At 31.8% G+C, this 15,204-nt stretch overlaps 1 pseudogene; it reads right to left on the bottom strand.

Annotated features, from left to right (window-relative positions):
• Positions 1 to 2,014: 2,014 nt before the first annotated feature.
• LOC125825909 (cytosolic sulfotransferase 12-like) lies at positions 2,015 to 13,874 on the bottom strand (annotated as a pseudogene).
• Positions 13,875 to 15,204: the final 1,330 nt, after the last annotated feature.

A 15,204-nucleotide genomic window follows, 5' to 3' on the forward strand; every position in this document is an offset into this window, starting at 1 on the left:
AAGTGACAAACCCTAATAGCTTATTTTAATAGGTATGAGTCAAATTGTATAGGTTCTTAAATGAATTTTCAGACTTGACCTATTTTTATCAATTACTAAATAAATACCCGCTTGTTAAATAACCATAGTTATTGAATAGTTTAAAATTCTCAAACCAACTTCACCGACTAATCATAAATGACTCAAAGCAACTATCGGGAGGGATAAAACGGTAATTTTTTTATTTTTTTTATGAAAGTTTTTCAAAAATAATCTTCCGGGTCATTACAAAAAAGAAAGAGTTATAACAAAAGAAATACTATTATTTGGTTAATTATATTTTCAGTATACTCCTTCATTTATAAGCTTGATTTTATTTTTATGATTCATGTATGTGATTTTATTTTTGATAATGGACGATTATATTTGTTAATTATATCTTTAACACACTCCCTCACTTTCATGACTTGATTATCTCTTTGAACCAAGCTCCCCGTGGATGTCCATCAATAACTAATTTCTATAACACATCACCTTGAGATTAGCTGGAGATTAATTGTGTTTGATCACCTATATTATCCGAATATTTATAGACACCAAAGTCCATTTCTAAACTAATTCTTCTTCTTTTTTTTGTATGTGTTTCAAAGCTATATGTAATGGTGTAGTAAATTAATCGTAAATAGACCAAGACTCTAAGTCTAATCTCATAACATCATCACTGAGCTATCTCCATAATCATCTCGCCAAACCATTGACTATTATACCAATCATTTAGTTAATGATTAGTCAAAAAATACTCTTAACATGATATGATATTTTCATATTCAATACGCTTTTTGTGAAGGGATATATTTAAACCATTTGGCCTCTCATAAGTAGGTAAAGACCATTTAACAAAGAGTAGCCACAATACATGTTCTCCTCCTTTTCTTCAGCATATCCAAATGAATTATGCCAATCAAGTGACTATATATATAAATCTCTTGCCTTTCTTCATTTCCACATATCAATAAAAAGTTCTTTTACAACTGATGATAGTCGTATCAATATTTCATTCCCTCTCTCTATCTCAATTAATTCTTATGTGATACTATTTTTTAAATTAATTTGTCCCAGAAAAATAAAACTTAATTTTTAAATCGTGAGGAAATTTCAAGAACTGAAGATTAATTGGAGCGTAAGAATTGCAGGTTATTCTCCTTTGGCAAGAAGCTATGATTATGCATAATTTATTTCTTGCCAAGGGAGAATTGCCCTACATTTCTTTATTTTCCATATTGTATCTTTTTCTTTTCTTTTTTCAAATGGAACCATATATATGTCCATACAAAATATAATATCTCGTAAAGGGATTTCTGTTTTACTCATTTTTACAAATCAATATAATGATATGATCCCTTTGATCCCTCAAAGCTTTCATTGGTAAAGTAATGTATGTGTTGTTATTATTATTATTATTATTTTGAATTTATTGCTAAAGTGTTCTCATTTTTTTTTAAAATAGTATACATGTGTAAGCTAGACAATATATATTTGGCTCACTTTCGCTTTTTTATTATTAGATTGCTTAAATTGGAACATAATATATAACAACTACCTGGTTTTGTTTTATCAAAATCTAAAACATTATCATTTAGTCAAATTTTGATTTATTCTATAATTATATAAAGCGCGAGTAATTTTTCTAGTCTTAAAATAGAATAGAAAACTGACCGCCTCCAACCTCATTGACACTTAGTTGTACATAAAAACATTACTTGACGGTGACAAAATAAAAAAGTATGAATTTACTACATAATTTGCAACAATTTGAATTATTCTCAAACACAAACGTTTCTTTTTTTTGAAATTTTGTACCACTATACAAATTGTATAGCGGTCTTTTATTAAAATAAAAATTCTAAATAGGGATTACAAGCAAAGGGGGCTAGGCCTTACCTTACCAATCCTAATAAGATAATGAACTACTCCAACATTGAATTTCAAAATAAATAACTGCATTCGATTGACATTATATCATATTAATGCCTAATCAAGTATATAAAAACTTTAATCCTGATCCATGAAACTTTTGCTCTGTGATACGATTTAGTTTCTCACTCATTTTTACGGTAAAATAATTTTTCCAATCTCCAATTTCTCCTTTACGAAAGAATATTTTATTTCCCTCTCCAGTGGACAACTTCTCATTTGTATTCACCTCCAAATTGCTTAAATTCTCAAAGCTGCACATTTTTAATATTTCATCCACAACTCCACAATTTTCTTCCTCTATAGAAAATTGACATTCTAAGAATTCAGCCAATCGTTTAAGTTGAATTTTTGGCTTCTCTTTCATTTCTTCATACATCAAGAAAAGTACTTTGTTGGGATTTTCTATGCTTTGTTTCCAATAATCCAACATGTGATCCCAAAATGGACCGTAAATGTTCACCCCTTGCAAAAAAGATCAAGCATTTCTTCAATGGAATTGATGTCTTTGTGATCAAGTCTTAAATTGTTTGAAAAATGCCACATAGAAATAAAAGTGTCCCTAGGATTCCTACACAAGTAAACAAGTTGGTTTTTGAATTTTGAACAGATTTTGGCAATGAAGCAAATGGCACATGAGTTGCCAAAAGTCTAGGTGAAGTGAAAGATGAAAAATCAGGGACTCGATCATCAGCATAGAGTGTATGTTCCAAGAATGGAACAAAGGATTCTTGACAAGTAAAGGGTGATTTTGTTCAAAAACAGAATGCTTCATTCGATTCACTAGAGTGAATAAAAGTGATTTTAACCAAGTGGTTCCTGATTTTGGAGTTGCAACAAAAATGATATCAGTGGAGCTTGAAATTGTTGTTGACATGCAATAACACCTTGGATCAATCTTGGTGATGTCCAAAATCCTTGGTATTCGTAGATATATGATCCAATCGTCCATCCCTTTTCTTTTGGTAGGGTAGAGAGCAATTTCTTACACTCTTGACTTAGGCTATCCTCTTATAAATATTTGGAAGGAGATGTTTGGGATGTTGTCATGGTTTGGAGGATTGAGTGCTTTCTTCTAGTTACTTATATAGATATCAAAGTAGGTAGATTCTCTGGCATTATCATTTAAGTCAGTAATTTAAATTATAACTTAAAAAGAAAAAAATAAATAACTTTCCTTGTCATAAAAATTATCACATCACCTCTCTTTCTCTTATGTCCAAAATTATATACATATAGAGATAATTAAATGTCATTATCATATAAGTCACTTAAATCAAAATTTTAAAAGGAAAACGGATAAATAACTTTCCAAGTGATAGTCACCTTGAGTTAACTACTATAATCATTTAATTCTTCTATTAGTCAACATGGGAATTAAAAATAAATGATTTCCTAGTCATCCTCGAATCATATAGATAAATCTTTCATAATCATTTAAGTCACCTATTAGTCAAAAAGGAAAATGGATAAATGATTTTCTTAGTCATAATTACGTCACTTTAAATTATATAGATAAATTATCTGTCATAATCATTGAAGTCCGTATTAGTGAAAAAAGAAAAAAGAACAAATGATTTTCCTAGTCATCCTCAAAGTATATAGACGACAAATTACTTGTCATAATCATTTAAATTATCTTTTAGTAAAAAAGGCAAAATAAATGATTTTCCTAGTCAGTACTACATCACCTTGAATTATTTAGATAAATAACTAGTCATAATCATTTAAGTCGCCTAATAGCCAAAAAGGGAAAAATAGATTATGTTCCTAGTCATCAATGAATTATATATATAATTAATTATCATAATAATTTAAGTCACCTATTAGTGAAAAATGAAAAAATAAATGATTTTTCTAGTCATAGGGAGTACACCACATCACCTTGAATTATATAGATAAATAAAACTTGTCATAATCATTTTTATGAACCGAAGAAGACGGATCGAAGGGGTTTTCCAATTAATGAAAGTGAAAGTAATGAATAAGAATTATTTTATTTATACAGTCGTCACTTAGAATTAAGTTATGGTGTTTCAAGTCACTTTTTGAACTCCTAACCAAAAGGAAATGTATCTTTTATTGATTTGCGATGTCAAAAAATTATGGAAGGAATTATGTTGACCAAAGAAAAGGTATGAGGCACCCCTGAATCAGTGGCGTAGCCAGAAAATTTACGAAGGTTGTCCAAGAATCAAATAGGTAAATAAAAATAATTTAATGAATGGATGCACTAAAATTTTGTAAATCAAACTACGTAACATTAATAATTAATTTTCTTAATTAAAAAATATACCAAAAAAATTAAAATCAACTACATAATATTTAGTTTTAATATTCATGTTTATTTAATAGGATGTGAATGGACAAAGAAAAAAAACGAAGAGAAAATTTAGTTTAAGATGAAATATCTTTTATGCTTCAAGATTTCACGAACCTCTGATGACTAACAACGAGACATGAAAAATAAAAAGTAGAATTAAACGAGTTTTATTAAAAGAAATTTTATATGGAGCCTTTATCACTTTTAGTAGCTTTATAGAAAAAAAATTTGGATTTTCTTATTAAATTTAAATTAAATAATTACTTTTGAATTTTATTTAAATTTTATTAGGAAAAGCATAAAAATCAAAAGTCAAATCAATTAAAAATTCAATTGGCTACTAAACTTTTTTTCCTTAATTTTTTAAGTTGCAAGTCTCTAATTTAAAATAATTTAATAGATAATATTATTTTTGAATTATTTTAAAAATAAAAGATCTATTAATTATGATTTAGAAGTTAATAAGGAGCATTTTTGAAAATGTAAAAAAAGGTGTAGATCGGGGGAATCGAATTCAAGCATAATTAGTTGCAAACGCCTCAGCTTTGGCTGAGCAACAGAAACCCACTAGGCTTAGAAAAGTTATTGTTTAAGGCTGTCCAAAATGTCTTATTTAACCATCTAAAGTATATTGGACACCCTCAGCCTAGTGTAGCTCCGCCACTGCCCTGAATCCTGTGGTTCTAGCACCGATAAGTTGATTATCAAATCTATTTCAATTTGATAATCTATGTGTAATGGACAGTTCCTCCCTTGTTTGTTTTGGCAAAGAAGGAGGCAGAAAACTCTTTTCGTTAGGCTTTTAAAATTCTGAAGTTACCATTTAATAAGATACTTCTTCTCTATTAGTTTATATGGCATTATTTTCTTATTAATTCATTTCAAAACAGAATGATTCATTTTTGTATTTTGATGCAGGATATTCAACTGACCAACCCTTCAATTTATGTCGATTTGTCTCGTGTTTAATGGCATATAATAGCATATTTCGAGAAAACTAAACAAAAAATTTTCTTTTACCTTTGTTGCAAACTTTGAAGTGGTTGTTATTAGTAGTATTGTATGAGTGATTTACGGGGCAAATCTTCTTTGGCAATAAATTGCCAAATTTGCACCTAATAATAGTGAAATGTGATTATTTGCCAAAGAGGATTAACCCAGTAATGCATCCACACACAGATTGAAGTCTCACTTGACCAATTGATTTGATGTTGTGTATTTTTAATACTATATGAAACTCTTTTATAGCAAAGAGGAAAAAGTAAGTATTCTTTTATTGGCGTATATTTCAATGCATATGCTCTGTGTAAAGAAATTGGAATACTATTTAAAGATCTATTTAAATACCTTTTCGACGTTTCAGTTTATGCGATATTTTTTTTAGTCTATTCCAATAATGAACGATATGCCTCTAAATTTGAAAACAATTAACCTTACACTTATCTTTTTATCCTTAATCAGAAGTTTTATAACCATATAAATGTTCTGCATGTTAAGGCCACAATTTTCATAAGTATAGCCACATAAATGCTATGACATGTTTTAGACTACAAATTTCACAAAAAAAAAAATCATTTCTTTGGATGTGCCCTTTTATGAGTCCTGCTAAACGCATAATATTTTATGCTCTAGTATGTTCTTTTTTATTTTTGGCTTAATCAAATGAACAGAGTCATTTCATTTCTTGTTCCGTATTATAACTTTAGGAAAAATAGGTTCAATCCTAAATCCGTCTCTAGCTAGTTACCATATAAGTTACTCCTTGACCTTCTAATTAGAAGTAAAAGTGAATTTAGGAGTACTATTTGATGAGAGTTTATGTCAACATTAATAAATCATTGTGACACTTATGAGAAAGCAACAACAAATAGCAGCATAATATCACAAAAGGGATAAAGAGTGAGATCTCTAAAGTTTTTGACCATGATTCCATGAAAAAATAAATTATGTAGTGGAATCTCTTGTTGTTGAATAGCTTAATGGCATTTGTTGGCATATGTAAAACGAGAAATCTAATGTTAAATTATTTTTAAATAAAAAACTAAATCGCCAAGAAAGAAAAATATATAAACTTAGACGAAAAGAGTACTTAAAAGGTTAATTAAGGGTGTGTTTGGTATGACGTAAAATGTTTTCCTATTTTCTCAAATTCATTTGGTTAAAAATTTTAGAAAATATTTTCTTTTTAAAAAACAATTTTTTTCAAAATAAGAATAATGATCAAGATTTTTCTTAGTAATAAAAAATGACTTCCGTCCTACTAAACGTTTATGTAAAATTATGATATCTAGAAACTGAAAATTTTATGGCATATTCTAAAACATATAATAGCATCTCCTATTTTTATATATATTCAAAAATATTCTTTTGACATGAAAATTATCATGAGAATAATTCTCAACTTCACCGGTTGAACCATTCTCTGATTTTAAAGTTAAAAAAAAAAGAGTTATAACAAAAGAAATACTATTATTTGGTTAATTATGTCTTTAGTATACTCCTTCATTTATAAGCTTGATTTTATTTTTATGAGTCATGTATGTGATTTAATTTTTGATAATGGACAATTATATTTGTTAATTGTATATCTTTAACACACTCCCTCACTTTCATGACTTAATTATCTCTTTGAACCAAGCTCCACGTAGACGTCCATCAATAACTAATTTCTATAACACATCACCTTGAGATTAGCTGGAGATTAATTGTGTTTCACCTATATTAATCGAGTATTTATAGATACCAAAGTCCATTAATTATAAATTGATCCTTCCTTCTTCTTCTTTTATGCGTTTCAATTCTATAGGTAATATAATGGTGTAGTAAACTAACCGTAAATAGACAAAGACTCTAAGTCTAATCTCATAATATCGTCACTGAGCTAACTCCATAATCATCTCGCCAAACCATTGACTATTATACCAATCATTTAGTTAACGATCAGTCAAAAAATACTCTTAACATGAAATGATATTTGCATACTCGATACGCTTTTTGGCCTCTCATAAGTTGGTAAAGACCATTTAACAAAGAGTAGCCACAATACATGTCCTCCTTTTCTTCAGACTTCAGCATATCCAAATGAATTATGCCAATCAAGTGACTATATATATAAATGCCTTGCCTTTCTTCATTTCCACATATCAATAAAAAGTTCTTTTACAAATGATGATAGTCGTATCAATATTTCATTCCCTCTCTCTCTATCTCAATTAATTCTTATGTGATACTATTTTTTAAATTAATTTGTCCCAGAAAAATAAAACTTAATTTTTAAATCTTGAGGAAATTTCAAGAATTGAAGATTAATTGAAGCACAAGAATCGCAGGTTATTCTCCTTTGGCAAGAAAGCTATGGTTATGCATAATTTATTTCTTGCCAAGGGAGAATTGCCCTACGTTTCTTTATTTTCCATATTGTATCCTTTTTTTTTCTTTCAAATGGAACCATATATATGTCTGTACAAAATATAATAGCTCGTAAAGGGATTTTCATTTTACTCATTTTTACAATTTAAAATTTTCTCACGTTTTAGGTGTTAGAGATGGTCGAAAATATAATTTATATATATAAAAGAGAAACTTCAGCCTGATGATGTGGTCCGAGATAAAAAGAAATGTTTTATATTTGGTTTGAAGTATTAACTAATCTCGAAATTTTTTAATCGTGTTCCAATCCATCATTTATATTAAAATGACAAAGTTACTATCTCATATAAAATGTGAGATAAAATATTTCCATGACATATCTCAACCTATGTGAATTGCTTAAGAAGAGATTCCAAATTTGTTGTTTTCTTTAATTTTTCTTTCCTTCTTCCTTTCCTATCCTTTGTATATTTGTACAATTTCTCAAATCAGCATATCCATTTGATTCCTCAAAGCTTTCATTGGTAAAGTTATTGCTATAGTATTTTCATTATTTTAAAAAAAATAAAATAGTATATATACATGTATATAAGCTAGACAATATATATTTGGCTCACTTTGACTTTTATTTTTTGATGCTTAAATTGAAACATAATATGTAGCGGCCAACTGATTTTGTTTTATCAAAATCTAAAACATTAGCATTTAGTCAAATTTATTCTATAACTATGAACCATTCTAACTAACAAATCTTAATTAAACATAAATAAGTAAATATCATAAATAACAAATCATAAACAACTTAGGATTCCTACTATAACTTTGAATTATTGTTTTCAACATTCTCCCGTAATTCAAAGTTGTATACTCTTGCCTTTTTCTTTTTGTTATTGTTGTTGTATTGGAGTACTTCTCTTCGATCTTCAATTGTTAGAGTACTTCTCTTCAATCTTTCAATTATTGGAGTATGTCTCTTCAATCTTCAATTGTCGGAGTACTTCTCTTCAATTCTCATTTTTTTTTCTTGGTTGTATTGGAGCACCTTCTCTCCAACTTTCAAGTATTGGAACACTTTCTCTCCAACTCACAATATTTTTTTTCTTGATTATGTTGGAGCACTTTTCTCCAACTTCCAAGTGTTGGAGCACTTTCTCTCCAACTCACGATATTTTTTCTCATGGTTCTGTTGGAGTACTTCTCTCCAACTTTCAAGGTTGATGCTCTTTCCACCAACGCATTTTCTTTTTTGTTGTTTTTTTTTGTTTTGCTTTTGGTGTTGGAGCATTTCTCTCCAACTCTCGTTGATGCCCTTCCCATCAACTCCTTTTCTTTTTATGTTTTTTTTTTTTTTGTGTTGGAGCACTCTCTCTCCAACTCTCGTTGATGCCCTTCCCATCATCTCCTTTTCTTTTTGCTTTTTTTTTTCTTTCTCTAACTTTTAATTTAGAGAAGAGTTTCTTTCTCTTGTGGTTGGTTACACTTCTTTAAATCTGCAATATTTTTTTAAGTCTTTCCTCCTAGAATGTTTTTCATGCATATCTCATTCGTCCGACGTTTGTCGACATAATTATTAGCTAGACGGGTGACATATATTGTTCATAGCCAGCCGCCGACAGCGGAAACTCTTTGATCTTCTACCAAAATCGTAGAAACTCTGATATACCAATTTGAAGGAAAATATCTTATTTATAAACTCACAAGTTCTATATGTTTTGTACATTTTTGTGTCTTCTATATTTTCTATATCTATTTCTATCTATTGAAAATAACTAGTAACATCCTATTAATAAAAGTAAAAATCAAATTAAACAGGGACAAAGAACCACTCTAGCTAACAAATCCTAATTAAACATAAATAAGTAAATACCATAAATAACAATCCTAAACAACTTACGATTCCTACTCCAACTTTGAATTATTATTTCCGACAGACTTTAATCATACAATATATATGTAAACATATATAAATACAGAAATAGTACATAATTTTTTGAGTTCTTGTCGACTCCTTCTATCATAGCCAATCAAAATTCAAGATTCTTCTTTGTCGAGTCAAACTAAAGAATGAATCAATAGAAGAATAATGATATAAATGTGCCACTACTTTAACTATAGAATGAAAATGATACATAAGGATATCATGAAACAAAGAAGATGATTTATATAAATTAAATTGGAGGAACACCAAAAGTTATCTTAAAATCTTAAATTAAATATTTAGAGGTTGTGAATATGAAAAATATGAGAGTTATATATATATATATATATATATATATAATAATAACAATTGAATAGGTAATTAAATAAGAAATATAAAGGTGGATATTTAAAGCAAAGAAAAGAGAAAAGTAATAAATAAATGAAAGGGTATCAGTTTCATAAAACCAAAACTACAAAAATAACAAATATATAATATAAGATGTACACAAAAGAATTGAAAAAATATTCAAATGTGTTAATTAAGCTTAAGAAACATTTCAGGAAGAAAATAAAAAAATGTATTCAGTAACCATCATAAATGTATATGTAACTACCACTGGATATGCAATAATTGAGAAATATGAATGTGGGTTTGGTTATTAAAATTTAGTAGGTTGTACTTGTTAGAAAATGTTCTATTAATGTAGCAAAGAAATCAAGGGGTTTAGGTTATTAGAATTTGGGGGTTGTAGTTATTTGACTTATTTCAAATTATTAATGCAACCAATAAATGAGGGGTTTTAGTAATTGAAATTTAGGGATTGTGTTTATTCCAACGTGTTAATCTAAATTTGTAATTCATTTAATGCATTGAAATAAATGTATGTTACTTCTTGGAAACATTAATGTAACTAATTTATTTTTTAAAAGGATAAAAATGTCTAACAATTTTCTATGAATATTTTCTTCTTTAATTGATTAGCTATTTTATAATATTTTTATTTAGTGTAGGGGTTGTAACATCTCTCAATTTGAAATAACTAGGAAGAAGCTAATAATTGGAAATAGTCATTTTTGGAAAGAATGAAAATCTGGAAATTTGTTTAAGTTAGGAAAAGTTGAGTTCTGGTCAACTTCAAACGGTCATAACTCCTAGCTCAGGATGAGTTAGGTGTACTTCCAGATATGGTTGGAAATCTCTTGGAATGATCTTTCCAACACCGTTGAGTTTGCGCGATTCCGAGTTTGTATAAGTAAGTTATGCCCTTTAGAAGTTGGGTTGTTGGATTAAGAAAAGTCTAATCCGGATTTTGGAAGGGTAATTTAGTTTTTTCCTTACCTAATTATTCTAATTAGGTTTTAGGAGATTAATTGGGGTAAAACCAGATTTTGGTCAGCGTAGAAAAGTTAGAGTTCACGCTAGGGCTTGGAGAAAAGAGAAAAGAGGAGAAAGGAGAAGAGGAAGCAAGATTCGTCAAGATCGTCGAGTTTAGCGTGTGAAATTCGCCGGGGGTGATCCCTACAAGGTATGTGAGATCACATAGCGTTGTGTTAGTTCACCCACGCGCCAATCATGATTCAATTCAACGAAATATGTGTAATTTGAAAGTAAATCCTTTGAGTTCTTGATGAAATTCGTTTGAATTCTTGTGGGTTGTTTTGTTGAAGTTTCTTGTGATTTGATTCATGTTTCCGGGTGTAATTTTGGTTTGAATCTATCATATACTGAGGGTATAAATGATCCTAAGTATTTGGGGAAAGAATCATTGAAGTTTAGAGGGTTTAGAGTTGAAAAACGAAGAAGAAAAGTCGTCAAACACCTGGGGATAGGGGTGGGGAGTCACGCCAGCCAGCACCCCCCAAAAGAGTCTCTGAATGTTCACCCTTGGGGCGCCGCGCCAGTCAGCGTTCCCCAGACTGGTCTCTGAATATTGAGGGCTGGCGCCCCGCGCCACTTAGAGCGCTAGGGATGTCAGTTCTCCCCATTCGCTCCCCACCTTTTTATACTTGTTCCTTAGCAATGTACCTATGTTTCTTAGTTGATTCCAACACTCTAAGGTACATCTAAGCATCATGAAATTATCCATAAACATGAGATCATGAACCTTGAATCCATAATCCAATTCAAGGAAAGTTAAGATCAAAGTGAAGAGAAGTAAAACTCAAGTTAAGAGAAGTTCATAAAGTTTTCTAAAAGTCTTTTTGCAAACGTTTTAACTTTGTTTTGAGACTTAAGTGTTGAGTTCAGTAAAGAGTATAGTTGAAGTTCATTTCTTCAAAAGTATATCGGGACTAAGTATTGCCAAAGAGATTCAAAATGATTTCATATTTAAATAAGAATGGAAACTGAGATTTCCAAAGAGCTTTCGGGATAGTTTTCAGAAAAAGTAATCGCTTTCTAAATGAAGCAAGAGGGGAAACTTTGATTTCCAAGATAACCTTGGAGCTAAGTTTTTGAGCACTAATTTCAAATCACAGAAGAAGTATGTTTTTTTTAAAAAATATAAGAGCTAGTATATTTTGGGAGTAGTATTGAGCACCAAATTGGGGGCGAGCATGAGTTTAGATAACTCACGTCTCCATAAAATCATGTAGCCACCATGGGTAGAAAAGGGTCATACTTTTTATATGTACCCTTTTCACAATAGACTAGTAGATACACTTAATAGTTCAGGTCCTATACCTCTGGTCGGGTATAGGATGCACTGGCAGCGTGGGGTAGATCGATGTATCATCACTATAGCTCTTATGTGATAGTTGTCGGTTAGAGAAACTCCCACATAAGTTATTGTATTTTTATATACATCAGTTTATTGTATGTTTACATACATTTCAGAGTTATGTTGTATCATTGTATATACACAGAGTTGACATAATGTTTTTAAACAACTTTTCTTTATATTGCACTTGTTTTAAACTGCTTTATATTGAATGAGTTCAGTTAAGTATTCATGAGTTGGGAAGAGCCAGGTAAGTGGTTCTTTCAGATTTCCCTTTCAAGCCTATGTTGTATTAGCATTCCATCTCACATACTCGTACATTCAATGTACTGATGTCAGTTGGCCTGTATCGTCTTATGATGTAGACATATGTAACTAGGATCGATATTCCAGCACACCGTTGATCCAGTGAGCAGTTCAGAGTCAGTGGGTGAGCCTCCTTGCATTTCAAAGGATCTATTTTCATTGCTTTCTAGTTAGTTCATTAGGATGTTGTGGGGTTGTCCCAACATCCATCTCAGTGTTTTAGAGGCTTCAAACACAGTCAAATGTTAGTCCTTTGAGTCTTTTCATTATCATTTCTTATTGTTAAGATTTGGGTTGCCACTTTTGGCCACATTGAATGTTTAACCTTTAAACATTCTTAGTTATTTTATTATTCAGTTCAGTTAAGTGTTATTGATCATTATAAGTATGAATATTGTTTTCCGTTGCGTTAAGTAAGCCAGGCCAAGGGTTCGTTTGGGGCCAGCAATGGTCTTCGAGTGCCAGCCACGTCCGGGGTGTAGGCTCGAGGCGTGACAAACTTGGTATCAGAGCACAAATTTGAAGAGTCATAGGGAGTCTATGAAGTTGTGTATGTAGAGTCATATTTATCGGTGTGAAGCGCGCCACATCTATAATTAGGAGGCTACAACATTTAGGAAAATTTCTCACTTCTTTTACACTCTTTTTGTGCGTTAGAGTTTATCTCTAAAAATTTTCCTTCTAATTCATGTTTGCGCGTGCTTTTCAGATAATCATACCTCCATGAAGAGCTGTCAGAGGACATCCTGCAAGGCGTAATGTTGAGGAGCAAGAGTTACCTAATGCACCTGAAGTGCAACCGCAAGGAGAAGTTACTAATGCTGAGTTCAGAAGGGCTATAAAGATGCTCAGTCAAGTTGTGACTAACCAAGCTGGGCAGAAGAGAGGAGCTCGACAACAAGAGGCTGACACTTCAAGGATTCGTGAGTTCTTGAGGATGAATCCTCCAAGTTTCACTGGTTTGAGCATTGTAGAGGATCCAAAGAACTTCATTGAGGAACTAAAAAAAGGTGTTTGATGTAATGCATGTTACTGATACTGTGAGAGTTGAGCTAGCTACATATCAGATGAAAAATGTTGCTAGGACTTGGTTTGATCAGTGAAAAGGGGTAAGAGCTGAGGACGCACCACCTGCGAGTTGGGCTTGTTTTAAGGAGGCCTTCTTGGGGCGTTTCTTTCCCCGAGAACTGAAAGAGGCTAAGGTATGAGAGTTCCTCACACTTAAGCAAAATTCTTTGAGTGTTCATGAGTATGGGTTGAAATTCACCCAACTGTCTCGCCATGCTTCGGAAATGGTTGTGGATATGAGGAGTAAGATGAGTTTGTTTGTTGTTAGGTTGTCCCGTCTATCAAGCAAAGAGGGCCGGACAGCAATGCTTATTGGGGACATAGACATTTCGAGGTTGATGGTCTATGTGCAACAAGTAGAGGAAGATAAGCTGAGGGATAAAGAGGAATTCAAGAACAAGAGGGCTAAGACAGGGAATGAGTCCGGGCAGCAGAAGAGTAATGCCAATCGATCATCCTTCCAATAGAAACAGAAAGGACCTGCTCCATCATCTGCTAGTACACCTGCACCTAAGAACAAAGGTGAGTACAATAATCAGAACTTCAGAACTAAACCTGTTTATTCCCATGGTAGTGTGGCGCAAGGGGGTAGTAAGCCTCCTGCCTGCGCCAAGTGTGGTAGGAACCACTCAGGTATTTGTCGTGAGGGCTCCACTAGTTATTTCAAGTGTGGTCAGACTGGGCATTTCATGTGAGATTGTCCAAAGAACAAACAGGGAAATTGTAATGGGGGCAATAGAGCCCACTCTTCTTGAGTTGCTCCACCAGACAGAATTGCACCTAGAGGGGCTACTTCCGGTACTGGCGGAGGAACAAACCGCTTATATGCTATCAACAGTCGCCAAGAGCAAAAGGATTCACCAGATGTTGTCACTAGTATGATTCAAGTCTTGACTTTACTTTTATGCCTTGCTAGATCCAAGAGCAAGTTTATCTTTTGTTACTTCATATGTTGCTATGAACCTTGATGTTATTCCTAAGCAACTTAGTGAACCATTCAGTGTCTCTACACCTGTTGGTGAGTCTATTCTAGCAGAGAGAGTCTATCGTGATTGTCCTATTTTCATCAATCACAAGAGTACCATGGCTGATTTAATTGAGTTGTACATGGTAGATTTTGATATCATTCTTGGTATGGACTAGCTTCATGCATGTTATGCCTCAATTGATTGTAGAACTCGAGTAGTCAAGTTTCAGTTTCCAAATGACCCAGTCTTAGAGTGGAAAAGTAGTTCAGCAGTGCCTAAGGGTCGATTCATTTCGTACCTTAAGGAAATGAAGTTAGTTTCTAACTGGTGTGTCTATCACTTAGTCCGAGTTAATGACTCAAGTGTTGAAGTACCTCATATTCAATCAGTTTCAGTAGTAAGAGAGTTTCCAGAAGTCTTTCCAGATGATCTTCCCGGAGTCCCTTCTGAGAGAGAGATAGACTTCGGTATAGACCTTCTTCCGGATACTCGTCCTATCTCTATTCCGCCATATAGAATGGCACCAGCAGAGTTGAAAAAACTTAAAGAGTAGTTGAAAGACCTTTTAGAGAAAGTG

The sequence above is a fragment of the Solanum verrucosum genome, unplaced genomic scaffold, assembly GCF_900185275.1.
Source record: "Solanum verrucosum unplaced genomic scaffold, falcon-dt-bn FXZP01000161.1, whole genome shotgun sequence".
Lineage (NCBI taxonomy): Eukaryota > Viridiplantae > Streptophyta > Magnoliopsida > Solanales > Solanaceae > Solanum > Solanum verrucosum.